The sequence below is a fragment of the Macrotis lagotis genome, chromosome 4 (genome assembly GCF_037893015.1).
Source record: "Macrotis lagotis isolate mMagLag1 chromosome 4, bilby.v1.9.chrom.fasta, whole genome shotgun sequence".
Taxonomy (NCBI): Eukaryota; Metazoa; Chordata; class Mammalia; order Peramelemorphia; family Peramelidae; genus Macrotis; species Macrotis lagotis.
This window is the reverse complement of record NC_133661.1, coordinates 207,354,244-207,382,222: the sequence shown is the minus strand read 5'-3', so window position 1 is coordinate 207,382,222 and position 27,979 is coordinate 207,354,244. Positions and strand designations below refer to the sequence as shown.

The 27,979-nt window shown below is 36.5% G+C and overlaps 1 long non-coding RNA gene across 1 annotated transcript in view; it reads left to right on the top strand.

Moving 5' to 3' along the window:
- Positions 1-26,606, top strand: part of LOC141522170 (uncharacterized) — a 30,805-nt gene extending 4,199 nt beyond the window's left edge. The window contains exon 3 of the long non-coding RNA XR_012478142.1: positions 25,829-26,606. This is a non-coding gene — a long non-coding RNA (uncharacterized LOC141522170). The remainder of the gene's footprint in view (positions 1-25,828) is intronic.
- Positions 26,607-27,979: the final 1,373 nt, after the last annotated feature.

Here is a 27,979-nt window from a genome sequence, read left to right as displayed (position 1 = left end):
ACACCTTCAGAGAATAAAAATGCTAAATAATCCCTAGTTAAACAGAGCTGCTAAAGCCCTACCCTCCCACTGGGAGGAGGCAGTAAAGGAAGGCAGAGATGCTAAACCAGCATGTTCTACTGGTAGACTCCAGCCCTCCTTCCAAACCCCAAATCCCTGCCTAAGTGGATAAGGAGCCCAGCAAACAATCAGTCCAGGTAAGGCACCACAGCACTGCTTAGATGTTCATCAGATTCTTCTAGATTTTTTTGTTTGTTTCTTTGGTGAGGCCCTAGAGTTAAGTTACTTGCTCAAGGTCATCTAGATGGTAAGTATCAAGTGTCTGAAGTAGGATTTGAATTCAGGGCCTCCTGACTACAGGGCCTGTGCTCTATTCAATGGACTACCTAGCTACCCCATTCATCAGATTCTCACAAAGGTAGTTGTTGTAATTGCTCAATTTATTCATGATCCCATTTGGGTTTTCTTGTGGTAAACATACTGGATTAGTTTATCAATTCCTTCTCCCAATCTTTTTTTTTTTGGCAAGGCAATGAGGTTAAGTGAATTGCCCAAGGTGATACAGCTAGGTAACTATTGAGTGTCTGAGGTCGGATTTGAACTTTAGGTCATCCTGACTCCAGGGCTGGTGCTCTATCCACTGCACCACCTGTTCCCTCTTCAGATCATTTTACAGATGAGGAAAGATGAGGCAACTAGGGTTAAGTGAATTACCCAAGGTCACAAAGCTGGTGAGTGTTTGAGGCAGGTTTTGAATACAGGTCTTTCTGCCTCCAATTTTGACACTATCCATTGGACTACCTTAGCTGCCTCAAGTTATGGTGTTGGCAATAACAAAGTTAGGATATAAAAAGGTGGTTGAAAGGGTTGGGAAAAATTTTATAGCAAGTGAATCTTATTTCTAGGACTATTGGTTGAATATAGTCAAGAATCATAGAGGAACCTTAAAAACATAAGATCTCTTATTTTACAGTTGAGAAAACTAGGGAGAAAGAGTGACTTGCCCAGTTGGTAAGCATCTGAGTCAGGATTTTAACTTTTTGCACAGGTTTTTAATTTGGCATCCATGGATTGGTCCAATGGATAGATTTCAAGGGGTTCCTGAACTTGGATGGGGGAAAATCACATCTTAAATTTCACTAACCTCTTACTGAAATTTAGCACTTTCTTCAATTATGAATTTTAAAAATAAAAACAAACCATAAAACATATCCTAAGAAGAGTTCCACAGGCTATTTACCAAAGAGGTTCATGACACACAGAAAATGTAAATTATACCACAAATTATACTTGCATTATTCCATTTGGCATATATAATGTGGATGGTTCATGATCTATTCCAATTCATCAATGAAATTACACTCAAAAAATACCTAATGTCACAAATCCTAGATAGAGGAAACATGACCCTCTAAAAAAGGGTTTACCTTTGTCAATAGAATCATATGATAACCCCTAAAAAGGCTAATACATAGGGAACAGAGAGCTGAGGGTTGATGGCAGATGGGAAAAAGACAACCTTGGTTAAGTGAAAGGGATAAAGGAAAATACTTTATAAATATCTAAAAAAAGTGAAAAGAAAGAGGCAATTATAGCATAATGCTTTATAGGTACTATCATAAATGTTTAGTTCTTTTCTCTCCTTCCCAGTAGAGGTTCTCAACAGAGAAAAACTGTTCTGTGATTTTCTACTTCTATTTCTTTTTTTTTATTTCATACTATCATGCCTAAATTAACATGCCCATCCCCAATCCCCACCCCAGTACCTCTACTAAATAATACCTGTGTTATAAAGCAGCAGGATCTCATGGACCAGGTCTTAAATATTTTTATATCATTAACTCCTTTGGCAGTTTGGTAAATCAGTCTATTTTGATTTGTTACCTAGATTTATAATTGAAGGAAATGCTCAATTTCAAAGAGAGGTTAGTGAAAATAAAGATGTAATTTTTTTCCAACCAAATTCATGGATTTCACAAAGAAAAATAAAAAATAATGATAATAAGTAATAACCAATTACAACTAATAATAAAATAATAATAACAATGAATAAGATGATAATGATGATGATGATAATTCCTTAGGTCCATGACAGGAATTCTTGATGTTGGGTCCATCTGTTGATAGATTTCGGAATTCTTTTTTTAAAAAATTATTATGATTTCCTAGATGTGTATATGTTATTATGTTTTCTTTCTTTAAATTGGAAAAAATGAGTATTCAACTTTTCTGAACACTAATAATTCATTAACCTTAATCTGACACATTCTGGTTGAGTTTTGGCACCACCTAGAGGCCTTTGCTTGTCTGCATTCAGGGCTAATCATCTTTGTTCAGTGAATGCCGGCATCTGGAAGTTAATTATGAGATTAAAATGGGCCCTGCCACTAGATATTGAGGATGGGTGTCCAAGACAAAGGAGTTGGTGAATGCATGAGACAGAGGAGTCCCATTAGTCTGGGATCTCTGTTTCTTGAGAGTGGATTGCAAAAGCCATTATAAAATGAGAAAGGGAGAGAAAAAAGACACGCTCGAGGCTGAATTTTTGCTTCAAAATGTGTTTTGGACACCAGGGATGCAGACCACCTTTATTGTTCAGGCTATCCAGTAGTTTGGCTTTGGTTGTATATGGGAGTGGGGAAGAGGCAGTATTTTTACCATGCGGTTCTGCATCTGAAGGCTGTAGTAATAAGGCACTGCTAACCCACCAGAGGCCTCCATTGAGATGGAGAAGATGAAAAACAGCTTGGCCGTGACAACGAAACAAGCTTAAAATGGAGTTTGTTGTGCACTGTGAGTCTGGGAAACAGCAGTAGCATTAGTGACAGAGGGTCCATTAGCTCTCATTACATTTTTCTTAGGCAGGCAGATAAGTACTGGCATCAAACATCCAGGCCCTTTTATGACACATAAATCTCGGGTCAGAGACTTCTACCGAACCTCCTGTTTGCTAAATGACTTGTTAGACTGAGAGAAAGGGAGAAACATTCCGGCAGATTTAAAGACCTAGGGTTATGGGCTGGCTATCCAGAGCAAGGTTGAGCACTGTTCCCCATAATTTGGCTATTAAAGCACTTTTTCCACTCTGTGTCTTGACAGAATGGGACTATTGTTCCTTGGGTCTTCAAAGTGATCTCTTAGCCCTGAGGTCCCACTGGAAATCAGCATTGTGCATTCTTGCATGGAGCTTCTGACCAGATGGAGTATTCAGTCAGAGCCTCATAGATACCAAGCCTGAAGAAGCCTTCAGCATCAGCTACCAGAGGTTCTTAACCTTTCTTGATATCATGAATTCCTCTGGTAGTCTGGAGGTCTATGGACCTCTTCTCATAATAATGTTTTTTAAAATGTGAAATAGGAGCAGCTAGGTGGCACAGTGGATAGGGCACTGGCCCTGGATTCAGGAGGACTTGAGTTCAAATCCAACCTCAGACACTTACTAATTGCCTGGCTGTGTGACCTTGAGCAAGTCACTTAATCCCATTGCCTTAAATAAATAAAAATTTAAAAAATAAATATAACAAAAGTATGAAATAAAAAAAGGAAGCATTACTAAAAGAAACCAAAGAGAAATAAAAATAAAGATGCAATTCTTCCTCCATGTAACCACAGATCCTCTGATCTATGAATGCCAAATCAAGAACAACTTATTGGACTAGATTCTAGTTCAACTTCCTTAATATTTTAGATTAAACATCTTGCTCAAGGTCATAGAATTAGTAACCAATCAGTCAAAAAAGTATTCATAAAAGCAACTACTATGTATAAAGTACTGGGCTAGGTACTAGGGAAACAGATACAATAAATAAAATCATTACTCCTCACAGGGAACCTATGTTCTTTTTTTTTAAAGTTTTTGCAAGGCAAATGAGGTTAAATGGCTTGCCCAAAGCCACACAGCTAAGTAATTATTAAGTGTCTGAGGCTGGATTTGAACTCAGGTACTCCTGACTACAGGGCTGGTGTTCTATTTACTATACCACCTAGCTGCCCCGGAACCTATGTTCTAATGGGGGAAACAAGGGTAGATATAAGTATATTTTTTAAAAAAAGGAGAGAAGTCAGACTTGGAATTCAGCTCCCTTTGACTCCAAGTCTACTGCTCTTTCCACTATGCCACATTAATAAGAGCTAACATTTAGGAATCATTTTCAGATTACTCAAGCATTTTCCATATATTATTCCACTTGATTTTGATTCTCACAATAACTGTGTTACCTTTCCCACTTTACAGATGGAGACTGTGAAGATGAGCAAGGGATAAATGACTTGCCCAGGACCACAGATAGAGTAAATATCTAAGGTTGAGTTCAAATTCAGAACTTTTAGACTATCTACCATTCCATGCAAAGGAAAGGCAGCAATGAGATATCAAGGGTCATCACAAGACACTAAGAAGAGTACCTATTGGAAATAAATACCCTTTGATGTAGTTTCTCTGGATACCAAGGAACCCTCCTCATAAAATGTCATGTTATCATCCTCCAATCCAGACTTTCTCAAGTTACCTTAAAATTAATATAGTTTGTAGCTATATTTAAATCAAGAAGAAAGAGAAAAAAGACAGAATGCAGAAAAAAATCAAACTAGCCTCTAAATGAGAACCCTTGATTAGGCTCATAGTTAGACATGGGGCAAGATCTTAAGTGAGATCATTCTTTTGTTGTTGTTGTTGTTGTTGAGTTATTTCAATTGTGTCCAACTCTTTTTGAACTTGTTTGGAGTTTTCTTGGCAAATATATAGGAGTGACTTTGCCATTTCCTTCTCCAACTCATTTTACGGCTAAGGAAACTGAGACAAATGGTGCTTTATCTATTGTACTTCTATAGAGCTGGAGCACCAGCTCTGAAGTCAGAAGGACTTGAGTTCATATGTGACATTCAGTCTCTTGCCACTTAATAGCTATGTGACCTTGAGCAAGTCACTTAATCCTGATTGCCTCATATCCAGGGCCATTTCCAATTGTCCTGATTAATATCTGGCCAATGTACCTAACTAGATGGTGCCAGAAGAGAAAGTGAGGTTGATGATTTAGCATAACACATCCTCACTCAAATTCAATTCACGTGCCTATTGTGGCATCCCCTCTCTGATGTAATGGTCTTCTTTGAGAACAAAGGACAAGCATCAACAGCATAGTATTGTGTATAATTCTAGGTACTATGTTTTAGAAAGGAGGTTGATTAACTGGAGATCATCCAGAAAAGTGGAACCAATATCATGGCTAGCCTCAAGATCATGCCAAAGAATGATTAGAAGGAAATTAGCCCTATTTAGACTGACAAAGAGAAGACTTGGATGAGTTATGATATGTCTTCAAATATCTGAAGTATATTTATTCAGAAAAAAATCTGCTTGGCTCCAAATGACAGAAATCGGAAAATTATTTTAGTTAAGGAGAATCAAATTTAGATTCAATATAAGGGAAAACTTCCTAATAATTATAACAAGGTTTAGACTTAGCTTATCCTGAAGTGGTACAAAATGCTTGGAATGGGAATAACAAAAAATTTGGTAAATAACTATATTATCCTCCAAAAGATTCAGAAAGTAGCAATATTGGCAAAATAATTTGTAGACTGCAGGAGGTAGTGGGGGTAGATGGGAAAGAGAAAGGATATCAATTTTAGCACATCTGAAAAATTGTGAAAGAGATAATTAAAGGAATATTCTTACTAAATCAAAACAAATGAAAGAAGTTTGGATATGAAACCCATTTCTCATTGAACTAGGAAAAAACTGACAGCAAATCAGTGAAAGACAAGTTCAGAGATTTCCACATTAACCAGAACATCCAAATTGATTTCCAATCAATGAAATTATAAAAATTTTTGATGTACCCTTGGAAAAGGCTATTCTATTCTTAGAAAATATGCTTATGAGGCTTTTATTCTAAGATGTGGTACTAAATATTTAACAGCCAACCCTAGTGTACACTTCTCAGTCTAAACTACACTATTAACTTTTTCTGGATCACTTTCTTAAGTCTAGACAATCAACAAAACAATGCAACAAGCCTTAATTTATAACATTCCCTGATTGTCTGAGGTATAGATTCTCACAATGAAAATTGAATAGTGAAAAGTATGAAGTTGGCTCCTACACACCCATGCTTTGATTCTACTTATAACAACTTCTATTCTCAATCAAATTCAGAGTAAGAAACCAACCTGGAGGCTGAATATGATAAATGCCTATCTCTTTCAAAAACTACACTGAGGAAAAAATTTGGGTCAACAAAAATCAATCGGATTGCTAAAATATTCAACTATATTAACAACTTTATAATACTAAATAAGTTACATATCAAATATGAAAATTAATGTTTTATTTCAATGTATATATATATATATATATATATACATATATATGCATGGTAAAGTCTAGAATTTATTTTTAGATATGTGAATGTTTACTGAGAACCAAAGGACAGAATGACATTTTAAAAGAACAACCTAAGAACCTGTAAATTAGAGCTATCCAAAAGTGGAATATGGGCTGCCTCAAGAGGGAATGGATTTCCCCTTTCTAGAAAACTTCAAGGGAAAAAACTAAAAACCACTTGGTCTAGAAGGCATTCATTCAGGTTCAAGTTAGACAGTTTGGCCTCTAACATCATTCCAACTCTGAAATTCTGCTATTCTAGGCCCTGAAAACTAATTCAATAGAAGACATGAGAATCCCTATTTAATATACTCCATCAAATAATTATTTGGGCTCCTCACAAGCAGAGTGTTTTATCTCAGATCTTTTCCTTTTCCTTTTTCTTTGTTTTAAAACACCATGAAATAGTTGTATTCCAATACCAAGGATGAGACATGAAAGGAGAAATTAATTACCAACTTTAAGAAAATATATATACTCTTTATGAATGAGGAGAAAGGAGGAGAGAGAGAGAGAGAGAGAGAGAGAGAGAGAGAGAGAGAGAGAGAGAGGAAGGAAGGGAGGGAGGGAGGGAGGGAGAAAGAAAGAAAAGAAAGGAAGGGAGGGAAGGAAGAAAGGAAGGAAAAGAAAGACATGAGAATCATGTCACCCAGCTTATTTGAGGCTGCTAGGGTTTCTCTTTCCCTCCTTTCTTGCAGAGACCCTACCAAAGTACACTCCAAAGCTCTGGGGTCCTGTTGCCCCACCACCTGTTCTTCAAGTTCTTGAGAGAAGGAAACAACTGGCAAGCAGGTATCCTATCTGTGAGTGGGGGCGTTAGACCGCAGGCAATTAGACCACAGATTAATTAAAGATTCACCAATGTTTTTTTTCCTTTCCTACACCTCTATCACCAAAATAAGTTTTGGATGCAGGGAATAGTCATTTATTTCATTTGAAACAATTCCCAAACAGGATACTGAGTCTCAAACAACTCCATAGGCCGTGCCAATTGTTCTGTGCAGGTGTTCCATGAGTGCTCTGCTGCACGTAGGGAACAGAAATTCTGTAAATATTGGGCGGTGGCTAAAGGCTGGAGATGTTCCCATTTTTGCAAGGGACTGATTCCTATAAAGCTTCCAAAAGCTCATCTCCTCTAGGAATTACAAGCTTCCCCCAAACCCCCACTCCCTCTTCTCCAATACCCATTCATTTACTAACTCCTGCCTTAGGGTGTTTTATATATGTATACGTATATATATATATATATATATATATATATATATATATATACACACACACACACACACACACACACACACACACACACACACACATATATATATAGTAATAGACTCATTACAACCTATCAATATAAAAAGAAAAAGATGAAAATCAGCTTCAGAAAGGAAATGGGGAATAGAATATAGGCAATGTGGTATAGGGTTCAAATCCTTGCCTCTGATACTTCTAAACCTATGGCAAAGGCCAAGTCATGGAACTTTCTTGGGGTTGTGTCCTTATCTGTGAAATGAGGGGAGTGTTTTTTAGATTCCATACATCTATGGAATATCTCTCACCCAGAGAACCTCAAAGGCCTTTCTGCTGATACACACATTCATTTTGTTATAAATTTCTTTTTAAATGTCTTTTATTTTTAATTTATGGGTTAAAACAAGCATTTCCATAACATAGTACAATATGCAAATTAAATTCCTATAAATTTCTGAAAATGGAGGGCGTTGGGAGGGAGATCATCGGTAAGATGTTTTAAGCAAGCTCTATTGACAAGGAAAGGATCAGGATAACCAATGCAGTCTTTCTGGGGATGTTTTGACAACACTCTAGTGACCTGACACTGCTTTTGTGGTGCTTTTCTTCTCAACTAGACTTCCCTGCCATCGTCCTTCCTGAAGTCATATGAATTTCTCTCTAGCTTGGGAAATTCCTTGGCCCCATATTCTGGAATGGGAATTCTTCACTTGAGTTTCCACTGCTCCCTTAAGATCAAAATGGCTATGAGTATAAATATCAGTTACAATTGTTATTTAAAACAGTGTGACATAGGTAGCTGGGGGTGGTGGTGGTATTCTAAATGCACCAGGTCAGACGTCAGGAAGACCTGACTTCAAATTTGCCCTCAGTCACTAGATGTATAATTGTAGGCAAATCACTTAACCCTGTTTGCCTGTTTCCTATTCTGTAAAATGTCCTAGAAGAGAAAATGGCAAAACCACTCCAGTATCTTTGTCAAGAAAACTCCAAATTGGGTCACAAAGTATGAGACATGACTGAAATGACCTAACAGCAACATTGTGGTAAATGGATACAGAACCAGCCTTAGAGACAGGACAGACCTGCATTCAAGTCCTGCCTTTGACACATATTTGCTGTGTGAACATGGGGAAGTCAAGTTTTCATTGTTCAGAGCAACTCTCTAAGACTCTAAATTGATGGACAAATGACCATCTACATTGGTTTAAAAGAGTTTCTTCATTCTAGCTGTCAGTCTCAAAATTATAATTATAATTCTCAAAGATCAATCATTAATCAAATTGAATAAGGATTGAGATTTATTTCATGAAATACATCCACAAGGACACAATAATGGATCCTTGAAGTATTTAAGAAGCATAAAATGAGTAAGCTAAATTAATTTCCTATAATGTTGTTTTAGGAAGAGGTGAAAAGGTAAAGGAGATACTTTGGGGGCCAGGCAACCTTTTCCATGTCACTGAAATCATATCACCTTGGCCATCACTTATCATAACTACTAGTGAGTTTGGCCTTATTCCCAATGTCTGTTCCTGTGCCCCTGTCCCAGATCCCACATTGATCATATCGGTCTTCAGCTAGAAAACTTCAATGTCTCCCAATTGTCCACTAAATAAAGTTCAAACTCCTCAGTCTGGCATTCATGACCCAGTGATTTCCTGCCTTTCTAGCTTTATTTTACACATACTCTCTCCATGTGGTGTATAATCCAGTCAAATTAGACAGCTCGGTATTCCTTATAGAAGTCCTTCTCTGTGCCTTTGTTCATGGACCTGGAAATGCTATCTCTCCTTCAGAGTCCAACCCAAATATTACTTCCTCCAGGAAAGTCTAATTAATCCTATCTTATTCTGTCCTATTCTGCCTGCAGATAACAACAACAATAATAAATAGCTTTTATACAATTTGCAAGCCTTAAGGTTTGCAAAGTGTTTTACAAATATTACCCAATCTCCTCAAAACAACCCTGGTAAGGAGCAGCTAGGTGGTGCAGTAGATAGAACAATGGCACTGGAGTCAGGAGGACCTGAGTTCAAATTCGACCTCAGACATTTAATAATTGCTTAGCTGTGTGACCTGAGGCAAGTCACTTAACCCCACTGACTTAAATTTAAAAAAAAAAACCCAGCCCTGGCAGGTAGCTGCTATAGTTATCCCTATTTTCTAGATGAGGAAATTGAAGCTTAGAGAAGTTAAGTGACCTGACCAAGTCACATAACTAGTTAAATGTCTAAGGGAGGATTTGAATACTAGTCTTCCAGACGGCAGGTCTACTGCTCTATCTACATTGTCACCTACCTATATTGTAAGGCTCAAAGGACAAAGAGCCTTAACTGGAGGGGGCCAATCAGATTTTATTCAAGATGTTGAATCCACTTGCAGTTCTTCAGTGATGTAGAAATAATTGAGCTAAAAAGAATAATTGAAATAGAAAACTACTAGGAAGTGAGCAGTTTCTTTCAACCCCTCCAACGCTCATTGCCATTTAAACAGGTGAATTTTCCCTGTCCAATTTGTAACACTTAACCCAGTGTAAAAATTAATGGCTATGATTCTTCAAGGACATTTAAAATACCCATTTAGGCTTTCTTTCTTTCTTTTTTTGCAAGGCAATGGAGTTAAGTGACGTGCCCAAGGTCACACAACTAGATTATTATTAAGTGTCTGAGGCTGGATTTAAACTCAGTCCTCCTGACTCCAGGGCTCTATCCACTGTGCTACCTAGCTACCCCTGTTTAGATTTTCTAAGGCAATCCTTTCCCAAAACTGTGGTCTTGATGTTATACTAACTGGAAGTTACTATTGGATGAAAACATAAGGGAAAAAACATATCTTCCCCATCATCACCACCTCTCCAAAACTGCAGCTATATATAGTACCTTCCACTCAAGTAAGTTACTATGGACTGTTTGTAAGTGATAGCATTCTTGTCCTTGCAGAGAACAAAAAAACAACCATAAAGTATGGAGATGGCCCTGGGCTCTTGAAGGCTCTGACATAATCTCATAGCCAATATGTGTTAGATGATAGATTTAAGCCTAGGTCTTCTTAATTCAAAGTTTAGTCCTCTATCCACTATGACATGCTACCTCACATAAAATTAAATAAAATGTCCCCATAAAAATTACCCTAGTAATTCCCATGAAAAATACATAGATGGAAAATTTTAGTATTTTGTCTACTAAAAAACTTCATTCTGCCTACCCTTCCCTTTCCACCCTAAACCAGTCATCTCCTACTTTTCCACTTAAACTATTAGCACAGGAAATGACGAGGTTCCTGGCATGACCAGATTTCACCAAAAATAAAAACATTTCCAAGGAATACAGTATTCTGTTTTTTTTTTTCCTCAGCCTCTTTGTTTAGCATTGGCTAAACCATAGGAGAGAACAGTCCTAAGGTCTTGTTGGAAAGAAGCAGCTACCAAGAGAATTCTTTATAGAAAAGATATACTATGATTGATAGCCAATCTACATACAATGGGAATAAATAAATGGAAGAGAATCTGATATCAATCTTGTTCTAACTTTTCCTATTGCCCCAGGGAAACATAATTCAAATGCTTCATTTCAGAGTCATTATGTTATAGTACTGAGATGAACTCGCCCCTCTCTCCCTGCTCCCCTCCCCAACTAAGGAATATTTGGCATCCTCACTTGGAATTCCTGAGAGTACTTAATTTAACAAATACTTTAAAAATGTTATTACTTATTTTTAACATTCTTTTTTTCCATTTTGAATTCCAAATTTTCTCCCTTCCTCCAGCCTCTTTCTCACCCACTGAGATAGTAAGCAAAATCATATCAATTATATGAAATAAATTTTTATTATATATTTACTACATTCAAGGCTCTAAGATTAGCCACTCCTTATGTAAAATTGTTATCCATTTAGCTTTCAGCAGGTAAGTTAGGGACAAAGACAGAGGGGAAAATGTAAGGTGAGACATTTTCATGTGTAAAACAATTACAAAGCAATCTAAAGCTTAGACTACCTTAATTGCCCAGGAAAAAGCTAGTTAAGACATTTTGTACCTTAGTCTCCACCTAAATATTTGCATACATCTCAATAAGTATCTGGAATATATACTGGGGTGATTATCATAAGTTAGAGTGAGGTCCCTCACTAAAGAAATCCATTTCTGATCCAGGGAAAATTGCCACCAGGACAAGATCTAATTCCCACTTCCTATCAGAAAGGACAGAGTCTCTTTGCCTTAGAGTAGACAAAGCCTCTTCAGCTATGCTCTCTTAGGATCTTGGCTCCCAGTCAGAGGAGGCCTCTTGCATTTTATTGTTTGTGCCTTTTCCCATTAAGACCAACAACTTTACTTAGTCTAAATGGGAAATACATCCATATTCATTAATAATGTGGTTGCTATATTACTGAATCCCACCTTCTTTCTCTTTCTATTCATTATTATCACTCATGGTTCATCTGTTTTCTCCTTGGAAGTAGATAGCATTTTTCATCATGGATCCTTTGGAATTGTCTCAGATCACCGTCTGTCAGTATAGTTAAGTCTTTTACAGTTGAACATTCTTCTTACAGGATCATAATTACCATGTACAATGTTCTCCTGGTTCTACCCACTTTGTATCAGTCGTAAAAGTCTCCCCAGGTTTTTTGGAAACCATTCTGCTTGTCATTTCTTATAGCAAAATAGTATTCCCTCTTAACAATAAACAACTTTTTCAGTCATTTCCCAGTTAATGGGCATCCTCTCAGTTTCTAATTCGTCACCACAAAAAGAGCTGCTATAAATATTTTTGTATATAAAGGTCCTTTTCTACTTTTTAAAATCTCTTTGATATATATATATACAGGCCTGCTAGTATTATATCTGGGTCAGGGGCAGCTAGATGGTACAGTGGATAGGGCACTGGCCTTGGAGTCAAGAGGAAGGGGGTTCAAATCTAGCCTCAGACACTTGATACTCACTAGCTCTGTGATCTTGGGCAAGTCACTTCATCCTGATTGTCCTGCCTCCAGAGCCATCTCCAGTCATCCTTATTCCTATCTGACCACTGGTACCAGAGTGCTCCAGAGGAGAAAGTGAGGCTGGTGACTTAGCACAAGACACCCCCCCCAATCTAATTCATGTGCATGTCATGGCTTCACCTCCCTGCTGTCATGGTCTTCTTCAAAAACAAAGGCCAAACATCATCATCATCATATTGATATCTATATCAGAAAAAATGTCTTTAATTTATTTTGGAAAAGAGAAAGGGGTGATTTTGGGGGGTTTTTTTTTCCTCCACACAATTTTAAAATGGAAGAATATGGGACATTTTATAGATTGTAATTATTACAGTTTTTTTTTTAAATCTTGCTAGAGAATATTGAGTTTCAGGCTCAATGTATGTTGTTTGTTTACTTGTCTTTTGAGTCAGAATTGAGAGACAGAAGAACTTAGAACAGAAATTGAACAGGAGCTGGGAGAAAAAAAACTGCAGAGAAAGCAATGTGGAAAGGGAAAAAGAACAGCAAGATGATAACCAGGTGATGCAATGGAGAGAGCACCAAGCCAGGATCAGAAAGTACTGCATTCAAATTCCTCCTCAGACACTTATTAACTGTATAGCCATGGTAAAGTTATTTAATCTCTCTCAGCTTCAGTATCTTTACCTATAAAATGAGGGGGTATCTCATAGTTCTAAATCAATAATTCTATGATCCCATCTCCTCTACACATATTCCTTTTAGTAAAAACATAAAGCTGAGAATGTTCTTAGAATTTCATGGTAATTATTTGACAGTCCTAATGCTTTCTAGTCAATTTTATCCTGATTAAAAACTACTTTTTAAAAAAAGTTGATTTAGGGTGGCTAGGTGGTATAGTGGATAAAGCACCGGCCTTGGAGTCAGGAGTACCTGGGTTCAAATCAGGTCTCAGACACGTAATAATTACCTAGCTGTGTGGCCTTGAGCAAGCCATTTAACCCCATTTGCCTTGCAAAAACCTAAAAAAAAAAGTTGATTTAAAATAGTTTCTTTACCAAAAAAGACAACTAAAAAGGGGTAACTGGGATAAGAAGGTTGCTGCAATAATAAGTCTACAAAGAGACTGTTGTACAGCTGCTGTAGTGAAGCAGATAGAGCATTCACTTGAGAGTTAGGAAGATCTGCATTCAAATTTACTTTCACTTATTAATTGTGTGACTTTGGGTTATTATTTACTAGAGGAATAGTTATGAATAACCTTGATAAACTGCGAAAAACAGGGACAACAGCAAACAAAGGATAGGACCTTATTTTTTAGGAGGCTGGAATTAATTTCTCCAGAAGTGGAAGGAATGCCAGACTTGGAACCAGAAGACAGGTTTGAGGTCCTCTCTTATGACCACATGACTTTAAAGGGAGATGCTATTAATGAAGAAGACGTACTAGTAGAGCTTAGCCAAAGTAAGTATGGACAAAAAAGGTCCAGGCTAAGACTGACTATGTTTTTGAAACCAATCCCTATTTGAATTGGACAGCCAACCCCCCCAAAAAAGCTCTTTCTACCTAAATGATTGGCATATTAGAACTAGTTACAGAATATCTACACATGATCCACAATCCTTCCAAGTGACTCTTGCACTTTGTCTTGGCTTCTTCCATTAGGCTCCTTAGTCTCTCCATGCTTAACCTAAAATTCTTATTTTACTGGTCTCTAGCTAATGCCAGAAATGGAAACAAAGTCAGAAGATGATGGAAAGGAACTAGAAATCCATAAAATACTCAGGTTCTTCTGAACAAGCAAAGGCTAATTACCAAGTACTTTTCATGCAAGTTGACTTTTTTTTTATAATTCTGGGAAGAATGGAGAAATTCTCTTTCCTCCCTCCTCTCTCCTTCATATTCTACTGTCTAATATGAATGACTAAGAGAAAGAAAATGGGTTGTGGGGGAAGGTAAAAACAAAGTAGGATATTTCACTGCTAGTTCTTATGGAACCCTCCAACAAGGACCCTTTCTCCTGGATTTCAGTCAAACAATCACCATGAGGCATCCCCAATCACTGGAAACCCCAAGATTCTTGTTTTCTTTCAACAAAAAGCTAAGACCTATATCTGGCTCCTTTGGAGTTATGCCCTTCCAATAAAGTTCCATAATCTTATAATTTCATCAGGTTCAGGAGAGATTTTGTTGTTGAGTCATTTCAGTCATATTTTACTCTCTATGACCCCACTGAGTGGAGTAGTTCGCCATTTCCTTCTCCTACTCATTTGACAGATGAGGTACTAAGGCAAACAGAATTAAATGGCTTGCTTAAGGTCAAAAGCTAGTCCATGTTTGGATTTGAATTCAGGTCTTCCTGTGGTACCTTCACAGAAAGCATACACAAAAGCACATTGCCATCTTCCCAGACAAATTAGATGCTGACACTACTATTCATTCTATAGCTAACTTTGATGCTGATGATGACTCTCTTGGAGATAGATGCTTCACCACTTACAAGAGTCCTCTTTTTAGGGAAGATAAGCACCTTGGTCCCCCTCTGCCTCATGATTCCAACCCCAGATATATCATGAATTCAACACACAAATTTTTCTGCCCTAGGCAGAAAAGTATTCTCAGTGTTCCTTTTGATTCCTACTCCCACCATAATTACAGGTTGGCAGGGGAGATTACTTATTTCAGATTCTAATTATAAACTACCCAGTAAAAGCCTCAGCTTTAGTTAAGACCCTGGAGGAACTCACATGGTATTCAGGCTCAACTCAAAGCTCATGCAGGTAAACAGATGCTTCATCTCTAGCTCCAAGGCTTACCTTCTTTTCCCTTAACTCTGTTGTAGAGTCTCATCCCTAATAACACAGAGGATATACTCTAATTAGAAAACATGCTATTGTCAAAGGGATACAAACCTGTCCTTTAAGCATAGCTTTTTGTAGTAAGAGTTTTCAGGTGTGATTTGGTTCTTCCCAGGTTGTATTTTTTCCTAAGCCTCTCACTTATTGTCGAAATACAACTGCAAGAAAGAGAAGGAAAGAAAGAAAGAGAAAGAAGGAAAGAAAGAGAAAGAGAGAGAGAGAGAGAGAGAGAGAGAGAGAGAGAGAGAGAGAGAGAGAGAGAGGAAGGAAGGAAGAAAGGAAGGAAGAAGAAATTCTTCATTTTCTATTACAAAAGAATTGTAACAAGGAATTCAATTATACTATCATATGACGCTTAAATAAAGAAAACTTACTAATGATTCTATTCAACACAATATGACCACTTACCAAAATGTAGGCTTTATCACAGAATATAATAATATAACATAATAATGAATAATATGATAAAATTATTCCTTCCACATTATGACTTTCCCCCTCACAGTTTCAATATGTCATGGGTTGGCATAAGAAATTAAGTTGGAATTTTGAGGAAGTTTTGCAGAAACCACAGACAACATACAAAGGCCAGCAGACAAAAAGTGAAAAAAGTTTAGGACCCCAAAAATGCATAATATATGTACATACACATATATATATATACACGTATATATAGTGTTATATATCAACATATTTTATCTTTCAATACCATAAGAATTCCTATTTTTTCCCTTGTATGAAGGAAGGGCCAAAAATTTTACATGGATTTTCCAAATTTTAAGGGTACCATGCAGCTAACCGCTAAAATGTGGAAGGGATCATTAATTTATAATTAGCAATATCACAGAATGACAGAGCTTGAAAGGGACCTTAGAGACCACTGAATTATTAGTCACAAAATCACAAATCTTAAAATTGGAAGGGACTTGAAAAGCCATCTAATTCTTACATTGGGATCCCTTCTAGAATCTAAAGCATCCCAATAGTTATATTTTTGGCTTCCACTTTTGAATAGCTGTACTTGTTAAGTTTCTTCTACATCAGCTGAAATCTACCTCTCTATACCCTTCATGCCTTGTTTCTACTTCTATAGTCTGGGGCAGGTAAAACATCTAAAACTACTTCCTCATGACAGACTTTCACATACTTGAATATAGCAACATGTCCTCCTAAGGTTCTCTTCTCTAGATTAAATATCCCCATTTCCTTCAAATGCTTCTCATGACAATGGTATCTAATTCTTTCACAGTCCAGTGCTAGCCTCCTTGGGATATTTTTCAAGTTTACCAATGTCCTTTCTTAAATAAAGTACCCAAGATTGAACACAATACTCCAGATGTGGACAGAGTACATCATTAGACTCCCCTCCTTAGTTCTAATCACTATTTTTCTCTTAATGCAGCCAACATCTGCATTAACTGTTATGACTGTCATAGAACCAAATTGCTGGTTCATTAAAAATTCTGAGTCTTATTCATTTTTTAAAGGAACTAAGAGTCTAGCTCTGGTGTCCCAATATTGCACTTGTAAAGTTTTTGTTGTTGTTGCTTAAGCTCAGTATAAGATTTTATTTTTCATTATTTTACTTCAGCCTTTTAATTTGTCCAATGTTCTAGCCCAATGAGATTTCTTTGGATGCTTATTCTACTAGCTAATATTTTAGGTACACTCCTTAGATTTGTTTCATCTGCTTATTTGATGATCATGACATCTATTTCTTTATCCAAATCATCGATAAACATGCTAAATAGCATAGGATCAAACACAAATGCTGAGGTAATCCCCTAGAATCTACCCTCCAAGTAGGCACTGATTAAATGTTTTGGTCTTACCACCCAGTCTTTCCAGATCCATGCTATTATTGTTCCTCTGTATCTGTCTCTCTCTACCTCTATCGCTGTGGCTCTTCCTCTTTCTCCCTTTCTCTAACTCACCCTTTAATTATATACAATTTTAGTAAGGGAAGGGCAGTTAGGTAGCACAGTGGATAGATGATATTCTGGAATCAAGAAGACTCACCTTTCATGTGTTCAAATCTGACATAGGTCAGTTACTAGGTGTGTGAACCTGGATAAGTCATTTAATCCTATTAGCCTCAGTTCCTCATCTGTAACGTGAGGAAGGAAGAAACAAATTACTCTTGATTCTTTGCCAAGAAAATTTCAAATGGGGTCACAAAAAAGATGGCCATGACTGAACAAAAAGAATGATAATAAGTAAAGTAATAATATAATATTCTCCCAAATACACAGTCCTCGAACAAATTCTTCCATAAACACATACACAATTAATTGATTAAATGGTCTCTAATAAAAATTATTTGTGGGGCATCTATATATGGAGAACATGAAGTTACCATATGTTGGGTGTATATATATATATGTATATGTATATGTATATGTATATGTATATGTATATGTACATGTATATGTATATGTATATGTATATGTAGAGAGAGAGAATAAGTAATAAAAATAAAACAATAGAATTTATATAACAATTTAAGATTTGCAAAGGACTTTACAAATATTATCTCTTTTCATTCTTACAACAACCCTAGGAGATGGGAGGGAAGGGAAAGGATAAAGCATTTGCATAATCCCAATACCTACCATCATTCTAAGTATAAATACTGTCTCATTTGTTTATTGATGGATGAGTGCTATTATTGTCTCCATTTTACAGATCAGGAAACTGAGACTCAGGGAGTTTAAGTGACTGACCCAGGGTCACACAATGAATGTGTGGGACTGAATTTGAACCCAGGTCTTGCTGATTACAGCACTGGTATTCTACCCACTGTGCTACTTAGTTTTCTCATATTTACACATAGACAAAATATGTGGCCAGAGACCATGCATAAATGGGTAGTTCATATCTCTGATGCTACAAAAGTATGGATGTCTTCCTCTGTTGTCATCACCAGGACCTAGAACCCTTCAAGTTTTACTTTGCTTTTTGCTGCATTTCATTGTGATTCTTCCCAGATGTTAGATTCCATTCCAGCTAGTCATCAATTCTGACTATATTCAAGATTACCTACTACCTTGAAATAATAATCCCTATGGTAGCTAGGACCTCAACTTTTTTGTCTGCCTTTTTATTCACCTTCACCATTAATCTCAGCATGTTGTAGTGCCTATACCTTAAAGGGGAGCTCTTTACTCTCAATAGTCTTCTTGGGCAACTAATTCATTCTAATATTTTGCTGGGTTTTGAAGTCAAACTCAATAGCCTATACTTTTACAATTCCATTCTCTTTCCCCTTAAAAAAATAAACAGGAAAACATTTGTCCTTCTGTTATCATATGTTATATCTTCTAATCTCCATGATTTTTCAAAAATCACTACCAGTGACTTCAAAATTATCTGTCAGTTCTTTCAAGTTCCTTAGATGAAATCATTGATTCAAACTGATTGTTGACAGCTGAATGATCCCTTACTGTCTTCCAGTTTATCTTGGCCCCCATCAGACTATTCCCAGCTTTTCTTTCCTTCTTTGCTACAAACTCTAAGAAGAAATAGTCACTTCCCCTCAAGTTGCACATCATTTTCACCATAGTAATGAGTTCTCCCTCATGGTGAGAATTAGATCCAGAATAAAATTCCCCTGTGTTCTCCCGTCATTTCCTCTACTTTTTTTGAATGAAAAAAAAAAAACTAGTCATAAAAGCATAAGCAGCTCTACTTTTGGCAGAGAAAGATTTTCAGCAGATCTCTAGAAAACTGAAATCTCCCATAACAACTATATCATAACTCTGCTCCAGGATTGTGATATTTCCTAAACTCACTATCTATTTCTAGGTGGTCTGAAATATGTCCTAATGTCATTATAACTTTGGTTTCTGACTCTGTTGACTCCTTTTAAATACTCTGTGACCTGCTTCTTCCTCTGGTTCCTAGATTTCCTCTCTTGAGTATGTCAATTTAATGGCCATTCCCCTTCCTAGCTCAATAAACTCCAGTGGGCCCTAATTCCTCTATAATCAAATATGAATTCTTTCATTTGTAATCTTAAGTTCTTTATAACTGGGTCATCTCAATTTCCTTACATTTTGTGCCCTTCCATGCATTCTATGATCCAACTACATTGTCCTTTTTACTCTTCTTCATACACAGTCTTCCATCTCTTTCCATCGGCTCTTTCCCTTATCTGGAATGCTTCCCCTTCCCACTCCTGACTCTTAGAATCCCTTCTACCTTCTGTAGGAGAATTTTCCTGGTATATCTCCCCATTCACCACCACATCTAATGCCTTCCCCTCTAGGTCCTTTTATATCTATATATATGTTGGATATATCACTATTTATATGCATATTTTCTCTCCCATTAAAATGTTAGCCCCTTGAGGGCAGGCACTATTTTTCCTTTTTCTTTGAATCCCTGGTGCTTGCCACATGTAATTGCTTTATAAATGTTGATTGATTGACTGATTGCTCTGTTTTTCAGTCTCTTCATCTGAAGGGATTGGACTAGGTTATCCCTTAAGGCTCCTTGCAGCTGTAATAGCCTTTGATTTTTAGATGGAAATCCCCAGTACATCTGTGTCAATTATCTTTGAAATGTTGTAGAGATGGAGAGAGATATATTTAGAAATTAAAGTGTTTCAAAACTAAAACATATCAGTTAAAGAAAAGGGGAAAAAAGATTGTGGAGAACAAGAGTAATAACACAAGACTGGAGAATGGAAAAGAATGCTGATTTTTCTCAAAGGAGAAGAGACTGAACTCTTCACACTATAGACCAGATTACTTGACTTCATATCCCCTTATATTTTTGAAAATATTATTAAAATAGTGGTTTTATATATATATATATGTATATATATATATATATGGAAACATTGTTCATAAAGTATTGTTTTGTTCTTTTAGAGAAAGGCAGTGAGCATTGTCCTAAAATTAGTGTAAGCTTCTCTAACTCTACCCCTCTGGCAAGATTCCTTTTCTCCATCTCTCAAAAATAGCAGGTGCAGAGAGAAAATTATGTCTTTCTTTGACATAGCCCTGAAATTTGTTCTTTTCACCTTAATAACTGTTTGATTCAGCAGCTGGATATTCTCTGTGAGAGACCTTACATTATTTGTGGTTAATGATCAGGTTCTCATTTTCTGTCACTAAATCATAATTGGACAAAGTACACTTGGTCCACAATTATAAAACAGTTTTGATTTATATTTCTTCGCAGTTATTGATCTCAAAGTTTTTTTTTAATTCATAACAGTGAAATAAGTTTGTTTCACGTAACACTCCAAAGTGCTACAGTCTCTGATAAGTAAAAGATCAACTGCTATTTCAGAACACTTGACCAGACTTAGCTTCTTTTAGCAGCAAGTAGTCTTAGAAAACTGATGAAGACTTATGCTAACCCTTTACATGTATTAAAGGAAAGGTTAGTGAGCATATAGAAAATAAACCATTATTTACAAAGAACTAGACCAGGTTCATCAAGAAAAGTTTATTCCATATTAATCTCATTTCCTTTTCTTATAGACTTAATAAACTGGTAGACCAAAGAAATAGTTTAGAAATTCTTTGCCTAAACTTTCCTATTTCTATTGATGAAAAATTAATGAATTTTTAAAAATAATGTGTTCATTTATATATCTGGCACCATACCATATACAAGTATGTTGTTTAGTCATTTCAGTAGTGTCATGACCCTTTATGTCTAAGTCCTTTAATCATTTTGATCTTATTTTAATATAGGGTATGAGATGGGGGCCCATTTGACATTTTCTTGGCAGGACTATTGGAGTATTTTGCCATTTCTTTCTCCAGATCATTTCACAGATGAGGAAACTGAGCAAACAGGGTTGCCAGGGTAACATAGCTAGGAAGTATCAGAGATCAGATTTGAACTCAGGAAGATGAATCTTCCTAAACTCCAGGTCCCAAGTTCTATCCACTCTACTCCCTAGTTTCCCATACTTCAAAGTACTTGGATAAAGACAAAACTGTATGAATATAGTTACAGAAGCACTTCTCACTCAAATAAAGTCAGATCTAAACATTTGGAAAAATGTCAATTGCTCATGGTAAGTTGAGCTAATATAATAAAAATGACAATTCCACCCAAATTAAATTACTTATTCAGTGCCTTACCAAAACTACCAAGCTAGGAAAAATAGTAACAAAATTCATCTGGAGCAACAAAAGGTCAAGAATATCAAGGGAACTGATGAAAAAAAATGTAAAGGAAGGTAGCCTTCCAGATCTAAAACTATACTATAAAGCAATAGTCATCAAAACTGCCTGGTACTGGTTAAAACATAGAATAATGAATCAGTGGGTTAGGATAGGTTCAAAAGAAACAGTAGCAAATGACTGCAGTAATCCACTGTTTGACAGACACAAAGACATTAGCTTCTGGGATAAGAAATCACTAATTGACAAAAATTGTTGGGAAAACTGGAAAATAAAATGGCAAAAACTAGCCCCCATCTCACACCCTATATTAAAATAAGATCAAAATGATTAAAGGATTTAGACATAAAGGGCAATACCATAGACCAATTAGCAGATCAAAAAATATTCTGTCAGATCTATGGTAAGGGGAGAAATTTATGATCAAGCAAGAAATAGACAACATTATAAATGGCAAAATGGATGATTTGACTATATTAAATTTAAAAGTTTTTGCACTAATAAAACCAATGCTGGAAAAATTAGAAGAAAACAGAAAGCTGGGAAATAATCTTCACAACCAGGAACTCTGATAAAGGGCTCATTTCTAAAATATTTAGAGAATTGCACCAAATTTATAAGGTTACAGAACAGACAATTTTCAAATGAAGAAATTAAAGATATATATATATATATATATATATATATATATATATATATATAATATGAAAAAATGCTCCAAATAATTACTGATTAGAGAAATGCAAATTAAAACAACTATAAGGTTCCACCTTACACCTATCAGATTAGTTAAAATGACACAAAAGGGGGGCAGCTAGGTGGCACAGTGGATAGAGCAGCACCCGCCCTGGAGTCAGAAGTACCTGAGTTCAAATCTGGCCTCAGACACTTAATAATTACCTAATTGCATGGCCTTGGGCAAGCCACTTAACCCCATTGCCTTGCAAAAAAACCTAAAAAAAATGACACAAACAATATTGGAGAAGTTGTGGGAAGACTGGAACTTTAATGCATTGTTAAAGAAGTTGTGAATGGATCCAACCATTCTGGAGAGCAATATGGAACTATGCTCAAAGAGCAATAAAACTGATCATACCCTTTGACCCAACAATACCAGTACTAAGTCTGTATCCAGAAAAAAATTATAAAAAAATGGAAAAAGTATCACATATTCCAAAATATTCATAGCAGCTCTTTTTGTAGTGGCAAAGAATTGGAAATTGAGGGGATGCCCATCAATTGGGGAATGGTTGAACAAGTTATGGTATATATGAATGTTAAAGAATACTACTGTTCTATAAGAAACCATGAATGGTTGGGCTCTAGAGAAGCTTGAAATGAAATATAGGAACTGATTGTACACATTAGCAACAACCTTGTGATCAACCTTGATGGATGTGATGTATCTCCTTTCAGCAGTTCAGAGAGTTAACCCTAGGATATCTACTAAGGACAACGCTATCCATATACAGAGAAAGAAAAACAAAACAAAATTTAAAAAACACCCTACAGAATCTGAATGAACACTACATTCACTTTTTAATAATAGCTTTTATATTTTTCTTTCCTATCTCATGGTCTTCTTTTTTTTCCCTTAATACTAATTCCTCATATAGAAAATGACTAATCTGTAAACATGTTAAACACAAATGTATATGTACAATATTCACCAGACTGTTGATGGCTGAGGGGAGGGGAGTGGTAAGGGAGGGTGGAAGGAAATTGTGTAACTTAAAAATATACATATGCATGTAGATTGAGTGTTGAAAAACTTTTACACCATGTAACTGGAAAAATAAAATAAAATACCAATTGGAAAAAAGTACTTGGATATTAAGTTCAACTAGGCCTGTTGTCCCATGATAAGATTGATCATTTTTCATCCTCTATTGTTGACTTGCTAAAAAGGTAGTTTATCATGACATCTACTGTGTCATGGAAGATCTTGTACATCAGGCCCTATTTTCTCAGAGCAGTTCCAGAAGGTAATGTCCTGTATCTTGCCTTCTACCTATCTAGAGAACAAAGCTCAAAGAGATGATGGTTTTCTGGAGTCACAAAAACCCATTGGGGACAATGCTTCATGTAGAAGTGACCTGGAGAAGGCTTGACTTCTAGGTCCAACTTCTCCCTGCTCTTTTGCTATGATCATCAGTAGGTAGGCTAATGGAGAAATTTGAGGTGGTCTAGTCTCAGATTTGAGAATGTGTGGGAATGAATTCACAAAAGATTGACTCTTAACTCAGAAGTATTTAGGAGAAAAAAAGTATTTCATTAAAGTAACAAAATAAAAGGATTTAATAGTAATGGGAATTTAGTAAAGAACAGAACAAATTCATAGTTTAACATACAATACTCTTTTCTGTAACTTGTATATTGAAATGTTATTTTTTAAATTCATAATTTTCTAAATTGATAATCAATCATGTTTTAAAAATGATGGGAGGGACATCTGGGTGGCACAGTGGCTAGAGCATTAGCCCTGGAGTCAGAAAGGACCTGAATTCAAATCCAATCTCAGATACTTGACCCTGAGCAAGTCATAATCTCAAATGATTTGCAAAAAAAAGGTGGGGGGGAGGTTGTATATTATGTATATAATCACAGTTCAACCTGGTCCTACTCAGAGACAAGAAACAGGGCAAAACTCAAGTTTCAAGGGTATTATAGATCTTCCAAGGCATCATCTGTGCTATATAGCTCCAAGACTAGAATAATTGATTTATTTGCAATAATCAATGAGATTCATGCAGGCTTTAAAAAAAATACAACAATTCTGAGGTGGAGTAGAGATAGAAGAGATAGAAGCAAAAATCTGTAACATTGTGAGGGTAGAGTCAGATGGAGAGATGGGGTGTGAAAAAGTCCAAGACTACAAAACAGAGTACAGGAAAATGAGGTCCGGGCAGGAAAAGGGAAGGATCTGAATTTATTCAGAGCTTGTTACTATTTATCATTCAGCAAGCTGATATCCTATGAGTTTTTGAGTATCAGAATGTAGAATTAGCCACACTCACCATTAAGGGTCACCTCTACTGGAGGCTCCAGCTCTCCTCCACCTAACCCTGATAAGAACATATACACATCAAGGGCAGTATCAAACACATTGGCAAAGCAAAGATGCTAAAGCAACAAGAGGGATGCTTCCAACAGAATGGGTAGATTTATGCAAGGAAATATGAACAAGAAGCTCAAAAAATGAGAATGGAGGTATCCATAATAGGAGCATCTAACACAGAATTTATAGGTCTTCCAACATACCAAAGTAAAGTTAGTTTCAAGTTATTATAATTATATGGGGCAGCTAGGTGGCACAGTGGATAAAGCACTGGCCCTGGAGTCAGTAGCACCTGAGTTCAAATGCGACCTCAGACACTTAATAATTACCTAGCTGTGTGGCCTTGGGCAAGCCACTTAACTCTATTTGCCTTGCAAAAACCTAAAAAAAACAAAAACAAACAAAAAAACCCCAAGTTATTATAATTATGTAGGGAGGCTAGGGTTTGTCATTAGGCTAGGGTTTGTCATTAGTACAGTCTTGCCAACTGAGATAGAAGTCAAAGGTGGGAACTGAAGAATAACTGATAACAGCATTTGATTTGCAAGGCACTTTACAAGTATCATTTCATTTGATTCTCAAAGCAACCCTGGGAGGTAGGTCTCACTCTCATCCCTATTTTAGAGATGAGAAAACTGAGACTGAAGTTAAGAGACTTGACTAGAGTCACACAGCTGGTAAATGTCTGAAGCTAGATTGGAACTCACCTCCTCCTGAAGTCAGCTTCAGGGCACCAGCTCTCCATCCATTGGTTGGCAACTATTTATGTCGCACTTATGTATGGGTATACTATCTCACTCAATCTTCACACCAAGCCTGGAATAAGTACTGAGGTTAAGTGCATAAGTGGACTTGAGCCATAGGATATCCTGATATCAGATCCCACTCTCAATTGGCTATACCACCTTGTAAGGATAGAAGGCAGAAGACAGTACTTCAACAGATTCATTGGAGCCTTCTATTTTTTTTGACCCAGGTTTATTTGCATGCCAAGGAGGGACATTAAGGAAGAATAAGGGAGAAATTTAGTAGGAAATGTTTAATAATGAGGAGGAGCTGGGAAGAAGGGAGAGGCAAATATGCCAGCAACTTAAGTTTAATCTGCACTGTTAACATTTTATCCATCACTTTAAGGCTGTATAATCAGTAAAACAATAACTCAAACCCTAATTTTTATCATTTGCAGATTTCCAAGGCATCATTGTCCACACTAAAAATTTAACAATCAGCTCTCTGAAACTGATTCAAGTCGGCTCTAGAACATCTCTAAGTAGAGTTCCAGAATAGCTTGAACCAGAAGTTTGGTGAGAATTAAAAAGGAATATTTTAACCCAAGTCAAATAATTGTCTGTACTTAGAAGTATGGTCTGTTAGAAGCAGAAAGCCAAGACATCTGTTGCCTCTTGTGACTGCCTGGCTAGGCATTGCTGCCATGGCCTAAGGTTATTCTTGTTTGGATTAAAAGAGCTTTAGTTCTCTTTGGCAGATAGTATTATTAGCAACTGTACCCCAGAAGATGACAATAGAAAGCCACAGACACATTGAAGAAACTGAGGACCTATGAATGATGATTCAGAGTAATCCCAAAAGCAACATAGCTATTAAACAATGAAAAAGTCCATCAAAAGAATAAAATTGTGAGAAAGCAAAGAAAGCAACAAGACATCATCACCAGAATACTTCAGTGTCTACACAGTCTTATAAGTAGGCTTTGTCTGGATACCAATGTGGAATGCTTCTTGAATGCACCCAAGCTACATCTGAACTGCTTCATGAATGTTTCCTAGACATGTGCATTTTCTTTCTTTATGTCCTCCTCCCCCACCATATACACTGTTGTCCAATCTTTTGGACAATAAGCCCTTATGAATATCAGAGGAATTTTTTTCTTCTTACTTTATTTGCTTTGCTCTTTGATTAAATGTCTTTTGCTTTGAGCTATTATTGTGTGTTTTCTGGTTGGATAGGTAAAAGTAAACACATTGATGGGGGCTTGTGAGCTGTGATTTTGAGAAAAGGATGCATGCGAGGGTAAAATACAATTGGATTAGTTTAACAAAACTCCTCTACAATCTGACTCCATTTTGTCTTTGTCAACATTTCACATTATCCCCCTTCACTCATCTTTTTATGACACTCTTTTGACCTTGTACATTCAAATAAGCCATCCCTTAGGTTTGGGATGTACTCCTTCCTCATCTCTAACTGATAAAATCCTTCTCTTTCTTCAAGGGTCAGTTCAGGTCCCAATTTTGTTGTGAGACCTTCCCTGACTCTCACAGCTAAAAGCATTCTTTCCTTCCTCAAATTTTCCAACATCACTTTGAAGAGACACATATTTTGAACTTGAGGTAGAATTTAAGAGATCCACATGTGAGAAGCACCAGATAGTACAATTAAATTTCCTTTGCTTATAATTTTAAATTCACTTTCTTCAGGATTCTCTCCTTCATTAACTTCATTACACTATGATCACTTTGTAGCATATTCTGTACTCCCTTATATATTGCTTCATAAACATGATTATGTGTTTATCCTGATTTATTTTTCTATAGAACAAAGCTCCCTTAGAGCTGGAAGAATCTCAAAGACCATCTAGTTCAACATCTCATTTTATTGTTGTTGATTTATTTTAGATGCATCTGATTCTTCATAACTCCATTTGGGGTTTTCTTGGCAAAGATACTGGAGTGACTTGCCATTTTCTTTTCCATATCATTTTACAGATGATAAAACTGAGGCAAATAGGGTTAAATGACTTGCCCAGGGTCACACAGCCAAGAAGAATCTGAGGCTACCATTCATTGCCCAACCTCTCATTTTACGGATGAGGGAACTGAGAGAAATGACTTGCCCAAGATCACCTATGTAGTAACAATTTACAATAAGCTACTTGAGGGCAGTCACTTTGTATATTTTATTTGTGTTGTTTTATTTTTTTTTGTGTTTCCCTTCTTTCTCTATCTAACCTCTCTCTGCAATCTCAGGGTTTAACATATAATGGATTTTAGCACATATTTCTAACTGATTTAAGAATCCACTGTACAGAAGATTGGGAAGTACAAGTTTTTGAGCCTGTATGGAAAGTTTTCCAAATGGGAATTGCTTTTCTTAGGAAGTGAATTATGCTGCTGAGTAATATTGATGTAGCCAGTAACAAGAGGTCTCCTCAGGCTATTCCATCAACAGCTAGTGCTAAACTCACAGGTTCACACCAAGGACTTGGCAAAATAAAAAACACTATCCTCACCCTAGGTCTGTACTGAGGTGAGGATTTAGCAGTTCTCAATGCATTCAAACACAGAGTAGGGGCCATAAGTCAATTCATTTAAGATTT